At 38.7% G+C, this 17,171-nt stretch overlaps 1 long non-coding RNA gene across 1 annotated transcript; it reads left to right on the top strand.

The window, feature by feature from the left end:
• Nucleotides 1-7,376: 7,376 nt before the first annotated feature.
• On the top strand, nt 7,377-9,321 carry LOC138910115 (uncharacterized). The gene is made up of 2 exons (XR_011415714.1): nt 7,377-7,723; nt 8,974-9,321. It is a non-coding gene; the product is annotated as an uncharacterized lncRNA (long non-coding RNA).
• Nucleotides 9,322-17,171: the final 7,850 nt, after the last annotated feature.

Raw genomic sequence — 17,171 nt, 5'->3', positions numbered from 1 at the left:
TGTGGAAATTTCCATACCGACATCTTCCAACGACACTGCTCTTGGTACAATTACTATGAAATCAATAAACCATTTTGAGCCTGTGCTCCTCCACCAGCTGTGTAAGTTCATTCACTCCCCATTGACATCAACTACAGGTGCGACAATACATTCCAATCTGAAGTCATGTTGCATCCCTCTCCATATCAAGCAACTCCTTCCTGTCGTATCCAATCTTCTTCAGTGTTGTAGCCAATATTCCAAATTAGTCCATAGACCTAGTCACTGTCCACCATAAATCCCAAATCACTCTAAACTTTCCCCAAGGCGTGCAACTATCCTACCATAGAACCCATATGCTACTCTGCCACTCTCCCACTTTGGTCAAACCCTCTCCTTTAAGCAACTACCCGACTCCTATTTTTTACACCTGGCCTTCTACAAATTGAACCACCGCAAGATGCCTCCCACATGTCTTTCCTCATCCTTCGCTGCCCAGTTGTTGCCTTAAATAAATAATCCATCTATGTAGCACCTAGATTAATAAATCTCTACCAACTTTAAACCTCCCCGAAGATCATCTTTCTCGAGCCATCAACACTAGGAACACCGATTCAATTCTGAACCACTGCGCACCGCACTTTCTGACACCTGCTTCACTGGCACCATTTCACAATACCCCGCCCCAAGGGCGAATTGAAAAAAACCATAATGCCGGCGAACTTAGCACATTCCACAAGGACAACGACACCACATAACAGATGAAAATTCCACCACGCTCGAAAATACCAAGTCTCGTTACTCCATCAACCTAAATCTGAACATTCTTAGTCCAATTGCCTTTCCTCTGCCGGAAATAAAATACTGAATCTCTGAATCATGCACTGAGAAAAATCTCCTTTCAGGTCATTCATTGCCTCGACAAACATCCTACCATTACATCATTACTGTGCAATAATAACTTACGAACATCATGGAAACCAGCTACTGAGCCGAAATGACATAACACCCTTCCGCAAGGAGACAATAATGACTTGCTCGAATTCGCAGGGAGAAACACCCTTCCCCACGTCTGTAGTACCACTACAACTCCTCGATGCCCAATTGACACGAGCGCTGAACATCGTATAAGAATGAGTAGGAAGGATATAAAGGTATAAGCCTCAAAGGAATCAAATCGCACGGTGGGAAATCAAGAAAGGGAAGTGCTTCTAATAGCCTTGTAGCCTCTCGAAGAAAAGTACAGACGTCTCCACACCGATGCACAAGACTCTACTAGACTTGCTCATGACTCGTGGGACTTAAATAAATCTAACGCTCTGATACCATGTTGTCATGACCCAAAATCCATTAAATGTCGTGATGGCGCCTAACACCACTGTCAGGCAAGCCAACAATAAAAGTTTAACTTAATTACTCATTTTAGTAATTTTGAAATCATAAATTTCCTTCAATTAAATGGTAAGAGGTAAAATTTACAAAATAAATGGCAATATTTTTACAACCTTGATACAGAACAACCCAGAAGCATTCCCAAAATTTGATGTCACGAATGCACGAGTATTTACTAGGAAATAACTAAAATACAGCATCTGTCCGGAATACAAATTAGACAGAAAAATACAAATAACTCCGGAGGAGACTCTGCTGGTTGTAGATCATAACCTGAACTATAGCTCGCGGCAAGTCCCCGCATCATCCGTGCCTCCGTGCCCAAAGGACCATTGGACATAAAAGTACCTGCACAAAAATGTGCAGCAAGTGTAGTATGAGTACGTTAATCCACGTGTACCCAGTAAGTATCTAGCCTTAACCCCGGAGGAGTAGAAATGAGGGGTCGACATCGACACTCACTAGTGGTCCAATAATATCAGGTACAGTAAGGAGATGAACAAATATGAGGCAGAATAAATAAATGAAATAAACAAGTATAAATATGTGGTACAATTATCCTCCTTACAATAAACTCAAGCTCTTAATTAGCAAATTCCTCCTCAACCAGAGCATATATATATGTGTATGTGTGTGTGTGTGTGTGTGTGTGTGTGTGTGTGTGTGTGTGTTTATGTATAATGGACCTCACCCAATAGGTTGTTATAATTCGAATTAGGGAAAAACTCACAGATACTCTGGCTTCTTGCCAAATATTACGCATGATTCCATGAGGATATATTTATAGAAATGCCGAGGTGTACGGCCCTATCCAACATAAATATTAAACTGTGCACTGCCAAGGGTCGAACGGCATGAATCATAGATGCATCTATTAAACTACCGACGCAAACGACTTGCTCCCATGAGAGTGTGGTACATAATTCCTGCAGAGGAGAACGACCCGATCCCATTAGAGTAAGAAGTTTGAACGGATCCTTGACCCCCACTTACAAATGAACATGTGAGTTATAATTTTTTTAACGAAAATTATTCGATGACAACGCATAACGCGCGAGAAATCTGTAAGAGGAACACCATTATTCCGTGGCAAATCATAAAACTCGCGAAAACTCTACAATAGCAAGTCCATCACTCTACGCATGTCTAGTCTCAAGCCATAATGCAAAATAGAAGAATTAGACGAGCAAGGATAATCCCTATAGTACAAGTACAACATGATGTAAACCTAAGTCTACCCGGACAATAACATGAATCTAACTACGTATGGACTCTCGTCACCTCGTGCGTACGTAGTCCCCGCAACAAGTTACAGATATTAAATATATCACCTAGGGGTAGTTTCCTCCTCACAGAGTTAGACAGGAGACTTACCTCGCTCCGAAGTTCCGAAACCGGCTCCAACGCCGCTCTAACACCTCAAACCGGTTCCCGTCGCTCCAAAACTAGTCAAACAATGTGCAAACCCATAAAAATACACTCTAATACTCATAACAAATCAATTTAAACAAGTTCCCAAATCCGCTCGAAACGTTGATAAGGCAACCCTCGGGCTCACGTGCCCGAATTCCGAAAATATTCGAAGATAACCATTACCCATAACATTACGAACTCAAATATATAATTTATTCTCAATTCCAAGTCCAATTTCGTGGTCAAAATCCAAAAATACCAATTTCTAGGTTTTTCTTCAAAATCTCAAATTTCAACAAATTTTCATGCTTGAATCCATACAATAATCATGTATTTAACTCACAATGTGAAGAAATCACTTACCCCATAATAGCTGATGAAGATGGCACTCCAAAATTAGCTCCCATGGACGAAATGAAGTGGAATTGATCCAACCCCTTTGTATTAAAAGAACACTGCCCAGCCTGACTACTGCACATGCGACCGCTTCACCGCATCTGCGGTCTCGCAGGTGCAGCCAAAACCTCGCAACTGCGCATACCCTCTTCCCAGCACAGCTCCGCACCTGCGATGCGAAACGCGCCTTTGCGGTCTCGCACATGCGGAGACCTTCCGCTTCTGCGACTCTAGCTGCCCAGCTCGCATTCCGCTTTTGCAGAGCTTTCCTCGCATCTATGGGCTCGAAGATGCGGAAATATCCTCGCATCTACGACCATCCCAGCTCCGTCCAAATGTCGTTTGTGCGACCACATCGCCTCACCTACGGGCTTGCTCCTGCGACCCTTTTCACACAGGTGCGATTGCACCAGATATCAGCTGTCTCGGCACTTCTTCCAAGTCCAAACTCGATCCGTTTACCATCCAGAATCCACTCGAGGCCCTCGGGACCCCAACCAAATATACCAACACATCCCAAAACACATTACAAACTTAGCCGAGGCCTCAAATCACGCCAAACAACATCGAAACTACGAATCACCCTCCAATTCAAATCTAATGAACTTTGAATCTTCAAACCTCTACAATCGATGCCGAAACCTATCAAACCATGTCCAATTGACCTCCGATTTTGCACAAAAGTCATAATTGACATTATGGACCTACCCCAACTTTCAGAATCGGAATCCGACCCCGATATCAAAAAGTCCACTCCCGGTCAAACTTCTCAAAAACCCTTCAAATTTCTAGCTTACGCCAAAGGACCCCGACATGACCTACGGACCTCCAAATCCACATCCGGATGCGCTCCCAATACCATAATAACCATAAGGAGCTATTCCCATACTTAGAATCCCAAAGGGACATCAATAACATTGAAAATGCACTTCAACCCAAATTTATGAAATTCTTCCAAAACGACAACTTTCCACAATAGGCGCCGAAATACTCCCGGGTCATCCAAAATCCGATCCGGACATACGTCCAAATCCAAAATTATCATACCAACTTGTTGGAACCTTCTAATCCCGATTCCGAGGTCGTTTACTCAAAAATCAAACCTTAGTCAATTCTTCCAACTTAAAGCTTCCAAAATGAGAGTTTTCTTTCCAAATCAACTCTGAACTTCCCGAAATTCAATTCCGACCACGCGCGCAAGCCATAATACATGAAGTGAAACTAATCAATGCCTCAAACCGCTGAACGACGTGCTAAAGCTCAAAACGACCGGTCAGGTCATTACATAGGGTCTCCACTCCCTAGTCTGCCTTTCCAACATAGGGTCTCCACTCCCTAGTTGATTTTATTTTAGACATAGGGTCTCCACTCCCTAGTCTCCTTTCCAACATAGAGTCTCTACTCCCTAGTTGATTTTATTTTAGACATAGGGTCTTCACTCCCTAGTCTCCTTTTCCAACGCAGGGTCTCCACTCCCTAGTTGATTTTATTTCAGACATAAGGTCTTCACTCCCTAGTCTCATTTTCCAATATAGAGTCTCCTCTCCCTAGTTGGTTTTATTTCAGACATAGGTTCTCCACTCCCTAGTTTCCTTTTCCAACATAGTGTCTTCGCTCCCTAGTTGATGTTATTTCAGATATAAGGTCTCCACTCCCTAGTCTCCTTACTAGTATAGGGTACACCAATCCCTAGTTGTGTTTTCCAACTTAAGGTACACCAATCCTTAGTTGAGGCACCATTTAGACAATCAGGATACACCACTCCCTAGTCTTTGTGTTCCAGGGTACACGAATCCCGACCTTTTATTGCTTTCAATAATGAAGTAGTATAGAGTTTTATTTCAAACAAACTCACGAAATTTTCCTAGTGAAACTGGGGCAGAAAAATTTCGTTCGTCTATTTGTTTTGGTCCCTGAGTAGGTTATACCTCAAGGCACATGGTTTGCGATAACCAAAAGAAGAAGTCTCAATCCAAAATAAATAAAAGAAAAAAAAAATAAGTGAATCCAAAATGCAGAAGCGGTTGAAAGGATGCGGACTGCACACGACATGCATGAAGTCACGAGCATCGCATTTCCCGTTTTGATCCGAAGAAGCCATAGAAGAATGAACTAGCAATTGCAGCTAGCAAGCATTAAGATTCAGATCTGAGTCTGCATGAAGAACCAGCCAAGACTCAAGATCAATTTTCAGAAAACCTATAAATATGTATCTTGTAACTCATAGCTGATAGGCTTGTCTAGTTTCTTTTTCATTTTGATTTTGGTGTAATAAGGAGTTCAACAAGCAGTAACACCAGCAACAGCAGTGAAATCACAGCTTCTCGGTAGTCCTAGATACCAAAACGCCCAGAACTACTTCGACCTGATTCCTTTATAGCCAAGGATATGTAGGCAACCTCTGAAGCAAGGTTTCGGTCAAACTTTTTCAAAATGCTTCCAAATGGAGTGTCAAACGGGCAAAAATTGCTCACTTTATCTTTGCCCGAAAATTCTTCATGTTTCCGAGCAAAGAGGGCAGCTGTGAGCACGTAATTTTTTCCCTATGAAATACTCCTACAAAAATTCACAAAAAATGGATTTTTCTAATTGTTTTTGATTTTATAGTTTTTAGGAATTCTTTTTTAATTGTTTATTTGCATTGTAGTTGCATTTCTTGTGCATGTTAAATATCTTAAAATCATAGAAAATACCATAAAAATGTCCAATTCTTCATTGCATCGCATTTTAGATTTTAATTGTATTTTTTAGGATTTAATAACATATTAATTACATAATTGATAAATGAAAATCAAAAAAATACCCTAGTCATTTTACATTTTTAGTTTCTGGTTTTCAAATTAATAATTTTTTTATTAGTTATTGTTAAGGTAATTAATTAGTTAATTAGAAGATAAAGTAGTAAAAGGGTTAATTTTGCAATTTGAGTTCTAAGTGCTATTTGAGTTTAAAGTGGCTAACATTGCAAAAATTAAAGAAGGGAAAGGAAGAGGTTAGTCTTTGTTGAAAACTGGGCTAAGAGCACATTTGAATAAGTGGCCCAAATTTCCAAATCCGTCTAAGTCCAATCTTCCTAAAACCCGGTCCAGCTCCCATTTAAACCCCAAACGACCCTGTTTCAGATCCTTAATCTTAGCCGTCCCTTGACTTTAATACGATGGTTCGGAACTGACCACCCACATCCCATATAACTATCTCAACCCCCCCAAAAACCTAGAGACCAAACCTCATTTCCTCATTACCCTCATCTCTCCCATTCCCTACTCAAAACCCTAGCCAACCCTACACCCTCCACCGACGACCAAGCTCCAATCCACCCCAAATCTTTACCCCATGACCCTCAAAGCCTCCTCTTCCTTAACTCATTTTTATATTCCCCTAAAGAGCCCTAGAACTCATCCCATAGCAGATCTCAGAATAGGTTAACCCCAAATCTTTTCTTTCGATTTCTGTCATTCGGAGGATGAACACAGCGAATTCCATTTTTCTCTCTGACTTTAGTAGTCATTAGCACGTATTCACTGGCCGAATTCTAAAAGCACAAGGTCGGTGATGACCACTGTTGGTCAGAGAAACCCTTGACCAAGCGATTGTTGCATTTTCAGAAGGTAACCTCGAAATCTTTGCTTTCTTTTTCGTTTTCGTTTTTGTTTAAACCCCTCTTGTGACATTTTCCAATTTCTGTTAAAATCATAAAAAACAAAAATTGCATGTTCTCGTTTAAGGTTTATAATCTGTCCGATTTCGCACCTTTAACTTGCAAATGGTTATATAAATTTTATTTTGTTGTTTTGTTTAATAGTTTATTTCTGATTTTCTTTGTTATTAGATGTTTTTGTTGGTTTATTTTTGTTTATTGTTTAGACCTCATTCTTAGTTAAATGAGTTTAGTTTTTTAACCAGGGTTCAAGTTAGGAATAATTTAGAATCAGTTGGTTAAAGAAGATTTGAAATGGCAAGGGTAATTATAGAGAATAGGAAGGGTAATTTAGTATTTAAAAATTAGGGAATATTTTCTGTTACAAATAAGCGAGAGAAGAGGACTGTCTCTGAAGGACAGAGAATAAAAACGGTTTGGGAATCTGGGGTATAAGGGAATAAAAATAAATTTTAAAGGGTGTAAATGAATTAGAAAAATCAGGTTTGGTTGCCCTAAAAATCTTGTTATAAAAGGTCTTATTCTCACCCATTTTGGTGAGAAAAAACTTAGACATAAAAAAAGGTCATACGTCTGCTAGCAATTTAGGTTCCAAATATGAGCTTTAATAGCTGCAAAAGCAATCCAAAAACAGAATGAAAACAGTCAAGAAAGAGAAATTAATAGCTGATTCTAACCTCTTTGGAGTCTTGCATCATTTCTGGGTTCAAAAAGCTTGGTTTGATTTGAAAGAAATTGTTGGTTTTACTGTTGCTGTCACTCTGTTGTTTAGCTGAGATTTGGATTGTCCTCCTGATTTCTGCTGCTGATCTGTTTTGAGCTCACTCATTAGCTGTTTTCCTTGGCCTTTATTTGGCAAAAGTTCAGCTTCATTTACAAGTTTTGGTACATACCTCTCACTCGTATTTTGTTCTGATTTGTATTAAAGTATGGGCTGTTTTTCTTTGAAGTTATTTGCTGCAGTGTTTAAACTTATTGTTTGTTTGGTCTTAAACATAAATTGAATGTTTAGATTTAATATAGTAACTACATGAACATTGTTATCGTTTTGCATATTAAAGACAAATTGTTTTAGCAGTGATTTGTGACTAAGAATGTGTTGAATCTCACATGTTTTAGCTAAAATTCAACTGGTGTATCACATCAGTAATTATATGCTGCTTAAATTCGAAATTGAATTGCTGAAATCTGGGTTTTCCCTTTATGTTCTAATAAACAATGCAGACTGATTTGAGGTATAAGAATTAAACGAGTTTCTATTTTGGAAAAATGGCTTTCGTGGAATTTTGAAGATATGTCTAAAAGACTGTTGTTTCTAATTTAAAACATGAATGTTGTTATAATTAATTATAGAGACCATTGATGTACTCTACAATTCTCATGTGGATGTATTTGAACCCAAGGAGGATTGTATATATTAAGAGGCCTTTTGCATAATATGAGGTTATTGTGTTAGTTTTGTCATTTAAGTTGTATCCAATTATGATTCCGATATAATATAGGAAATTTTACCTCATATAGCAAAGATTTACACCCTATTTATTATAAATAAAAACTCTTTTAAAATATTATTTTCTATAGATACCTTTTAGTTTTTATAGCAAAATATGTATTTATGGTCACTTCCTAATGTTAAGCCATTAAATACACTGTCTAATATTTCTCTCTCTCATTCTTTCAGTTTATTCTCTCCCAAAATCACACATAGTATCTTATTTGTCTCTCCACGATCTCTCTCTCAATGATATCTCTCTCATTCTTTCCTATATGAAACAGAAAACTGGTTTCCTCTGATAGACGATGAGTTTTTCCATAATTTTTATGGTTATCACTACTCTTCAGACATAAAAACAGTGAGCATTTCCATGATTTCCTGCAAGTTTTCTTAACATTCTTTTCAAAATTGTTATTTCCCAATTCTACAGGACGTGGAGGCGTGACACCAAATTTTTTCCCTTCTGATTCATGATTTCTTGCTTTTGTAAAGAACTATGAAATTGTGCAAGTCATAAATCATCAATACAGATTTTTACCACTCACCACTAAAGTTTTTGGGTTTTTGGCCTGTTAAAGCTTTTTCTTTTTCTCTTCAACAATTTTTTTAAAAATATTCATCATTGTTAGGTTTTCTGCAGAATACCCACTAAAGCACTCAATTTCGAAGGTCCATCTTTAGATTTGCAAATCACTCAAGAGGAACCTGTATTTGCAGGTTCATCAACAACCATTGAAGCCGAAAGGAAAATAAAAATACGCAATGACCCTAATTGTAGATGTATTTATATGTATTCGAGTCCGCATACATTGATTTTTAGTTTCTACAGTGGTTTTCTCTTCTTGTATTTAGATGTATTTATATGTATTCGATAAGGCATATACTGATTTTTATTTTTTACAGTGATTTTTGACTGTTGTATTTAGATGTATTTATATGTATTTGAGTTCTTACAATAATATTTTAAAATACATTGTTAGTTTTATCATTTTGCTGTTATTCATCAATTAGTTATGCATTCAATCTAACTGTATTCATCTGTATTTTAAACCTAACTGCATCCATTTGTATTTAAAATAACAATACAGTGAAATGCAGTAAAATACTCTCAATACAAATAGAAAATCAATGAATACAACCAATGAAATATACTCAATAAAGCAGTAATACCATGTATTAGGAATAAATAAAATATTGTGAATACAAAAATAAACTTGAATACATTGAACACAATTGTTAGATACAACAAAATACAAGCACTAAGTTTATTATGAAGTACGCATGCAGTAGGTTTGTGATGACCCAAAAGGTCATCTTTAAATTTAATAATTAATTCTGTATTCTAAGGCCTCAAAAAATACTATTTATCATTTCTCGACTTGCGTGCACAGTCCGTATAATTTTCCAGAAAGTTTTTATATGAAAAAATTGATTAAAATGTGAAATAGAGCCTTAAAACTCAACTGAGTTGATTTTGGTCAATATTTTGAGAAAACAGACTCGGATCAGTATTTTGATAGTTTCGGTAGGTCCTTATCATGATTTAGGACTTAGGCGTATGCCCGGAATTTAATTTGGAGGTCCCTAGCTCGAATTATCGCCAGTTGGCGAAAACTAGAAGCCTAAAGACTTAAAGATTTCATAGTTTGACCACACATTGAATTTTATTGATATCGGGGTCGGATTCAAGTTCTGAATATTTTTATAGGTCCGTTATGTCATTTATGACTTGTGTGCAAAATTTGAGGTCAATCGGACTTGATTTGATAGGTTTCAGCATCGAATATAAAAGTTGAAAATTCTTAAGTTCCTTAAGCTTGAATTGTGGTATGGTTTCTAAATTAAGCATTGTTTGATGTAATTTGAGATTTCAACTAAGTTTGTATGATGTTTTAGGATTAGATCTTGGGGACCTCAGGTGAGTTTCAGATGGTTAACGGGTTGAATTTTGGACTTAGAACTTTGTTGGAATTTTTCTAATGCATTGGTTTACTTCTTCGCGTTCGCGATAGGGGTCTCGCGTTTGCGAAGAGGAACTAGAGGCAGGCAAAATTTACCATGAAGAGGGGACTGTGTTCGCGAAGAGGTAGGGCAGTGTACATCGCGAATGCGTGGGAGCTTTCACGTTCGCGTAGAAGGACGAGGCCTGGCCGGGCACCAGGCAATAAGGCTTCGCGTTCGCGATGGCCAAGTTTGGCAAGGCATCGCATTCGCGAGACTGCCCTCGCGTCCACGTAGAAGGAATCAGGGTCATCACAAAAATGTGCTTCGCGAACGCGAGGATGCTATCGCGTTCACGAAGAAGAAATTCCTGGAAAGCAGAACTTAAGTTCTGGAAATGGGATTTCTTCCCATTTTTTATTTTTCAAGATTTTGAGCTCGGGTAAGGTGAATTTTGGGCGATTTTCACGGAAAAACATTGGGGTAAGTATTCCTTATCCAATATTGATTATATTTCATGATTCCATACTCATTTACATCATGAATCCGTGAATTTATAGAAGAAAAATCAGATTTTTATAAAATCTTCCAAAAATGTAAAGTGAAGATTTGAAATCCAATCCGATGTCGGAATTCGATAATTTTTATATGGTGGAACTTGTCTCAGAACGAGTGTTCAGATTTTATAAGTTTTTTCGAGATTCGAGATGTGGGCCCCACTGATAATTTTTGAGATGAATTTCGGATTTTAATCCGGAAAATTAGTAAATTCGTATGAAATTAATTCCTACGATTTATATTGAGCATATTGAATTGTTTATGACTATATTTGAGGATTTCATACACGAATTTCCGAGGCAAAGGTTTATTGGATTCTTGAATTTGGTTGCAAAGCGAGGTAAGTGCCATGGTTAACCTTGACTTGAGGGAATAGAACTCTCGTATGTGTAATGACATATATGCGAGGCGACGAGTGCCTATACGTCGTCAAATTAATTGTTTGCATAATTATTTGAAATCATAAATTGTTTAAGACATAAATTAATTATTATATTAATTATTTCTCTCATATTCCGAGCTTAATATTATGCCTTGAATTCCCGCAATAATTGTTACATTCTTATTTGATTCATGTGTCTTAATTGATACCGGACATTTAACATATTAAATATTAAACTGCCTATTTTCTCCCTAATTTTCACAATTAATTGCTACTTGTCATTATTTATTTAATAAATAAATAATAAGTATTGTATGTCTTGATGCTTAATAGTTTCTCATTGAACGTGGTATTTATTAGAGTATTTTTATTACATTTAAGAGTTGTTATTTATATTGGGGAATCGGGTTGCACGCCGCAACAGATTTATTCTAAAGTTTATATTGGGGGATCGGGTTGCACGCCGCAACAAATTGCACGCCACAACAGATTTATTTAAAAGTTTATATTGGGGGATCGGGTTGCACGCCACAACAGATTTATTTAAAAGTTTATATTGGGGGATCGGGCTACACGCCGCAACAGATTTATTCTAAGTTTATATTGGGGGATCGGGTTGCGCGCCGCAATGGAAACAAGTTAAGGGATTGTGACTGCTGAATTGACTTCAATTATTGTTATTATTTACCGGTCTTACTACTATTCCCGTTGTTGTTATTATTATTGTGTACAGGTTAATGTAAGCGACATGCCTTAGCCTCGTCACTACTTCGTCGAGGTTAGGCTCAGCATTTACTAGTACAAGGGGTCGGTTGTACTGATACTACACTTTGTACTTCTTGTGCAGATTTTGGAGTTGGTCCCAGCGGTGTACTGTAGATTTTTCAGGATACGGCTACTAGTGGAGACTTGAGGTATAACTGCACGGCGTTCGCAGTTCTGAAGTCCCCTTCTTTCTTATCTCAGTTGTGTATTATATTTTAAACAGTTTGAATTTTATTCAGACCTTTATTTGTATTATTCTAGAAGTTCGTGCACTTGTGACTCCAGTTCTGGGATGGTATTTAGATATCGCGATTTTTATGGATTATTCATTTTATTTCTGCATTTGTTTCCTTGTTATTAATTAATTTAAAATTTTTGTTAAAATGGCTAGTTATATTCTAACATTGGCTTGCCTAACAAGTGAAATGTTAGGCGCCATCACGGTCCCAAAGGTGGGAATTTCGGATCGTGACAGTTCAGAGCATTAGGTTACCTAGTTCTCACGAGTCACGAGCAAGCTTAGTAGAGTCTGAAGGATCAGTACGGAGACATATGTACTTATCTTCCAGAGGCTATAGAGTGTAGGAATAATTCAGCTTCTTTCATTCCTTATCATGCAACATTGATTATCTTGAAACATATATCTCATATTACGTTGTATCCACTCGTGTATGACATTGCGCACTCGGTATTAGTTGTGCGTCTACGGTTCATGATATCGCAGATGGACTACGACGGAGCTAGAGATGCTCGAACATTGCCTCAACATGTGGTTCCGACTGAAGATGTGGACGTATTGAGAGATCTCCCAGTGAATCATGTGGGGGGGGGGGTTGCAACGGACCTTGGCATCTGGTTGATTTATACGAGCTGTCAAGGTTAATATTGTGGACCATCGGACGTGGTGAACTATGACTTCGCGCCGAGTGGGGGAGTTCACTATCAATGGATGGATTGCAGGGTCATGTGTTATATCAGTTTTGGCCTGAAATATATATATATATATATATATATATATATATATATATATATATATATATATATATATATATATATATATGTGATACTGAAAGGTTCCCCGAAAAAATATTACACATGTTTAAGGCCTGAGATTTTGTAGAGGATAAGGTTGAGACTTGCGGTATGTCCACCTACTTAATAATCCTATACTTCAGTACCAAAGGAGTTAGAGAAACAATTTTAAATTTACAGAAGGTCTACGTCATGGTTGCGGATTTTGGGATGTTTCGGAGGAAGTATAGTGGTTGACGAAATTCTGGACTATGTGGTTCGTGCCAAGATTTGTCTGTATGGAGCTCTACTTTTGCGATCGTTGTATATAAATAGGGGTAAAGGTTACCCCAAAGAAGAATCGAAGAGTATGTTAAGAAATGGGTCAGCTCAACAGTATTAAGTCCGCATAACAAAAGAAGAAATTGGCCTTGGGAGAGATAATTCTCCACAGGTGTCCATGGCAAGCCTATGAAGAGAGCAGGCCAGCCATTGCAACACCGCCCACTTGGCTCAGTTCTCAGAAACGCTTTTGAAAGAGTTTGTTTCCCGGACTCTCTGCAGGCGCATATGGTTTGAACGGTTGCGTCAGGTCACCATGACAGTGTCATAATATGCCATCAGGTTCAATAAATTAGCCCGTCATAATCCTATTTTGCTTCCTACAATCAGAGAGCGAGTGTACAAACTCTTTAAAGGACTCAATTATGATCGTAAAAATTTTGTACAACTCGGGAGCTATCGGATGATACTTCATTTCCGCTAGTGGTAGAAATTGCCGAGATATTAGAACGTGTTCGGGGTGGAGACCAATACGTCTCGAGGTTCTGGAGGATTCAGTAGATTCTACTCTGCGAGTATAAATCATTATGGCAGGGGCTCGGGAAGTTGGCCAGCCCAGTCCACACATCGGATTAATCGAGGTACTACAGTAAGTTCTTTTAATGCATCACTGACATGAGTTTTCTACAATGGTTATTCAAGTTATCTGGCACAGACTCAATATGAGCAGCCAAACCCGCAAAGGGGTTGTTATGAATGCGATGATACTAGGCACATCATGAGAAAATTGTCCCAGACTTGGGAGAGACATATTTCATCAAAGCAATCAGGCTACGTGTCCCATTGCGGTTACTACACCACCCACACAACCAGTTAGGGTGGAGGGCAGACGTGTAGAAGGCGTCCTAGAAGTGGAGACCCAACTGTTGATATATTTATTTTATGGTATGGCGGAGGTCGCTACATCAGATGGTGTCGTTACAGGTACGACCTCGATTTAATATAAAGGAATAAGTTCCCTAACTTGATTCGGTCTTGAGTATCGAGACGAGTCCTCCTATTGTGCTCCACTTATGAGTGAGCTTCGTATTTCTATAATCTACTTATGTGTTTACTCATGTTGGAAGATTCTATGGAGATAACTACGCCTATCATTTCATGTTGGTCACTAATAAGAGCTGCGAGGCTAAAGGTGGCTTTCTGTTACTCATCTCGATAAGTTTTGATGTAATTTTCGGATAATTAATTACAAATTGTGAATTATATACCCTACCGGTGTGAGGTTCATTATATGTTGTGATTTTGTGTAACCGAAATTATTTAAATGGAGAAAATGAAAATTTTTGATTGGCACGATGTGCATATTACTTGTAATTCAGAACTGAGGACGAGATCCTCGCATTTAAATATAAATTGATATGTTTAGATCCTTGTGAGGAAATTCTTGTGTTTAAGTTTTCCCTTGTGAAATTAAATTTGTACTATAGCAACAGTAAGGAGTATGCTTGTTAGGCTTATTTGAAAATCTTGTATGAAATTCTCTGTGCATACTTGCCAAATTCGTGTTGTAATTATTGAGTTTTAACCTACGAGGTAGGTGCCCGCCTAGGTGGCATTAAATGTGACTCGTTAATTTGGGTAAATAATTATGAGGTCTTCATGCCTCGCATTTCGTTATCAGTATTGTGAAGGTTTGAAACAAAAGTTTTGTTAACATGAAGTTAATTGACGATTCTGTAATTGATTATGAACAACTATTAAGACTAGATTGACCCAAAAGTGTGCCCCATTTAGATGGTCAGACGAGTGTGAGTTGAGCTTTCAGAAGTTCCAGACTGCTTTGACTACGGCGCCAGTGTTGGTATTACCCACAGATTCAGGATCTTATACGGTGTATTGTGATGCATCTCGCGTTGGGCTTGGTGTAGTATTGATGCAAGATAGAAGGATGATTACATATGCGTCACGAGAGTTGAAAGAGAATTATCCTGTTCATGACTTAGAATTGGCAGCCATTAATTCACGCGCTGAAGATTTGGAGGCATTACCTCTACGGTGTCTCGTGTGAGGTATTTACTGATCATCGTAGCCTTCAGTATCTGTTCAAACAAAAAGATCTCAATTTGAGGCAGAGAAGATGGTTGGAGTTGTTGAAAGACTATGATGTCACCATTTTGTATCACCCCGGAAAGGCTAATGTGGTGGCCAATGCTTTTAGTAGAAAGGTTGTGAGTATGGGCAGCCTTGCTTATTATATTCCGGTTGGTGAGAGACCGTTAGCTGTAGATGTCCAGACTTTGGCTAATCAGTTCGTGAAGTTAGATGTTTTAGAGCCCAATGGGGTTCTAGCTTGCACAGTCGCTCGGTCTTCTTTATATGAGTGCATCAGAGAGCGGCAGTATGATGATCCTCATTTACTTGTCCTTAAGGACACAGTGCGGCACAGTGATTCCAAACAGGTTGTTGTGGGGGAAGATGGAGTTCTGCGAATGTAGGGTCGTATTTGTGTGCCTGATGTTGACGGGCTTCGTGAATTAATTCTTTAAGAGGCACACAGTTTCATGTATTCTATTCATCCAGGTGCCGCCAAAATGTATCAAGATTTACAGAAATATTATTGGTGGAGGAGAATGAAGAAGGATATAGTTACATATGTAGCTCGGTGTCTAAATTGTCAGCAAGTCAAGTACGAGCATCAGAGACCTGGTGGTTTGCTTCAGAAGTTAGAAATTCTTGAGTGGAAGTGGGAGCGTATTACTATGGATTTTGTTGTTGGGCTCCCACGGACTCAGAGAAAATTTGACGCAGTTTGGGTCATCGTGGACAGGTTGACCAAGTCAACACATTTTATTCCAGTGGCAGTTACCTATTCTTCATAGCGGTTAGCTGAAATTTACATTCGTGAGATTGTCTGCCTTCACGGTGTGCTCGTGTCTATTATTTCAGATCGAGGTATGTAGTTTACCTCACACTTCTGGAGGGTTGTACAACGTGAGTTAGGCATACGAGTTGAGTTGAGTACCGCATTTTATCCACAAACAGACGGACAGTCAGAGTGCACTATTCAGATATTGGAAAATATGCTTCGTGCTTGTGTTATAGACTTTGGAGGTTCTTGGGACCAATTCTTGCCACTTGCGTGGTTTGCCTATAATAATGGCTACCAGTCGAGCATTCAGATGGCTCCATATGAGGCATTATACGGAAGACGGGGTGGTTCGCTAGTTGGCTGGTTTGAACCGGGAGAGGCTCAGTTGTTGGGTACCGATTTGGTGCAGGATTCCTTGGATAAGGTCAAAATTATTTAGGATTGACTTCGCACAACTCAGTCTAGGCAAAAGAGTTATGCCGATCGTAAAGTTCGTGATATTGCATTCATGGTTGGAGAAAGAGTATTGCTCCAGATTTCACCTATGAAAGGTGTAATGAGGTTCGGAAAGAAGGGCAAGTTGAGCCCTAGGTATATAGGACCCTTCGAAATTCTTGAAAGGGTGGGCGAAGTAGCCTACAGGCTTGCATTACCACCTAGTTTATCAGCGGTTCATCCGGTGTTCCATGTGTCTATGCTCCGAAAATATCATGATGATCCATCCCATTTGTTAGATTTCAGATCAGTCCAATTTGCCAAGGATTTGACTTACGAAGAGGAGCCGATAGCTATTCTAGCCCGACAGGTCCAACAGTTGAGGTCTAAGGGTTATCCTTCAGTTCGGGTGCAATGAAAAGGTCAGTCGGTAGAAGCATCTACCTGGGAGTCTGAGTCGGACATGTGGAGTAAATATCCACACCTTTTCACCAGCTAAGGTACTTTTTCTAATTCTGTTCGAGGACGAACGTTTGTTTTGGAGGTGGAGAATGTGATAACCCAAAAGGTCATATTTAAATTTAATAATTAATTA

Source organism: Nicotiana tomentosiformis, chromosome 1, assembly GCF_000390325.3.
Source record: "Nicotiana tomentosiformis chromosome 1, ASM39032v3, whole genome shotgun sequence".
In the NCBI taxonomy this organism is placed as follows: domain Eukaryota; kingdom Viridiplantae; phylum Streptophyta; class Magnoliopsida; order Solanales; family Solanaceae; genus Nicotiana; species Nicotiana tomentosiformis.
This window is presented reverse-complemented; position numbering and strand designations above follow the sequence as displayed.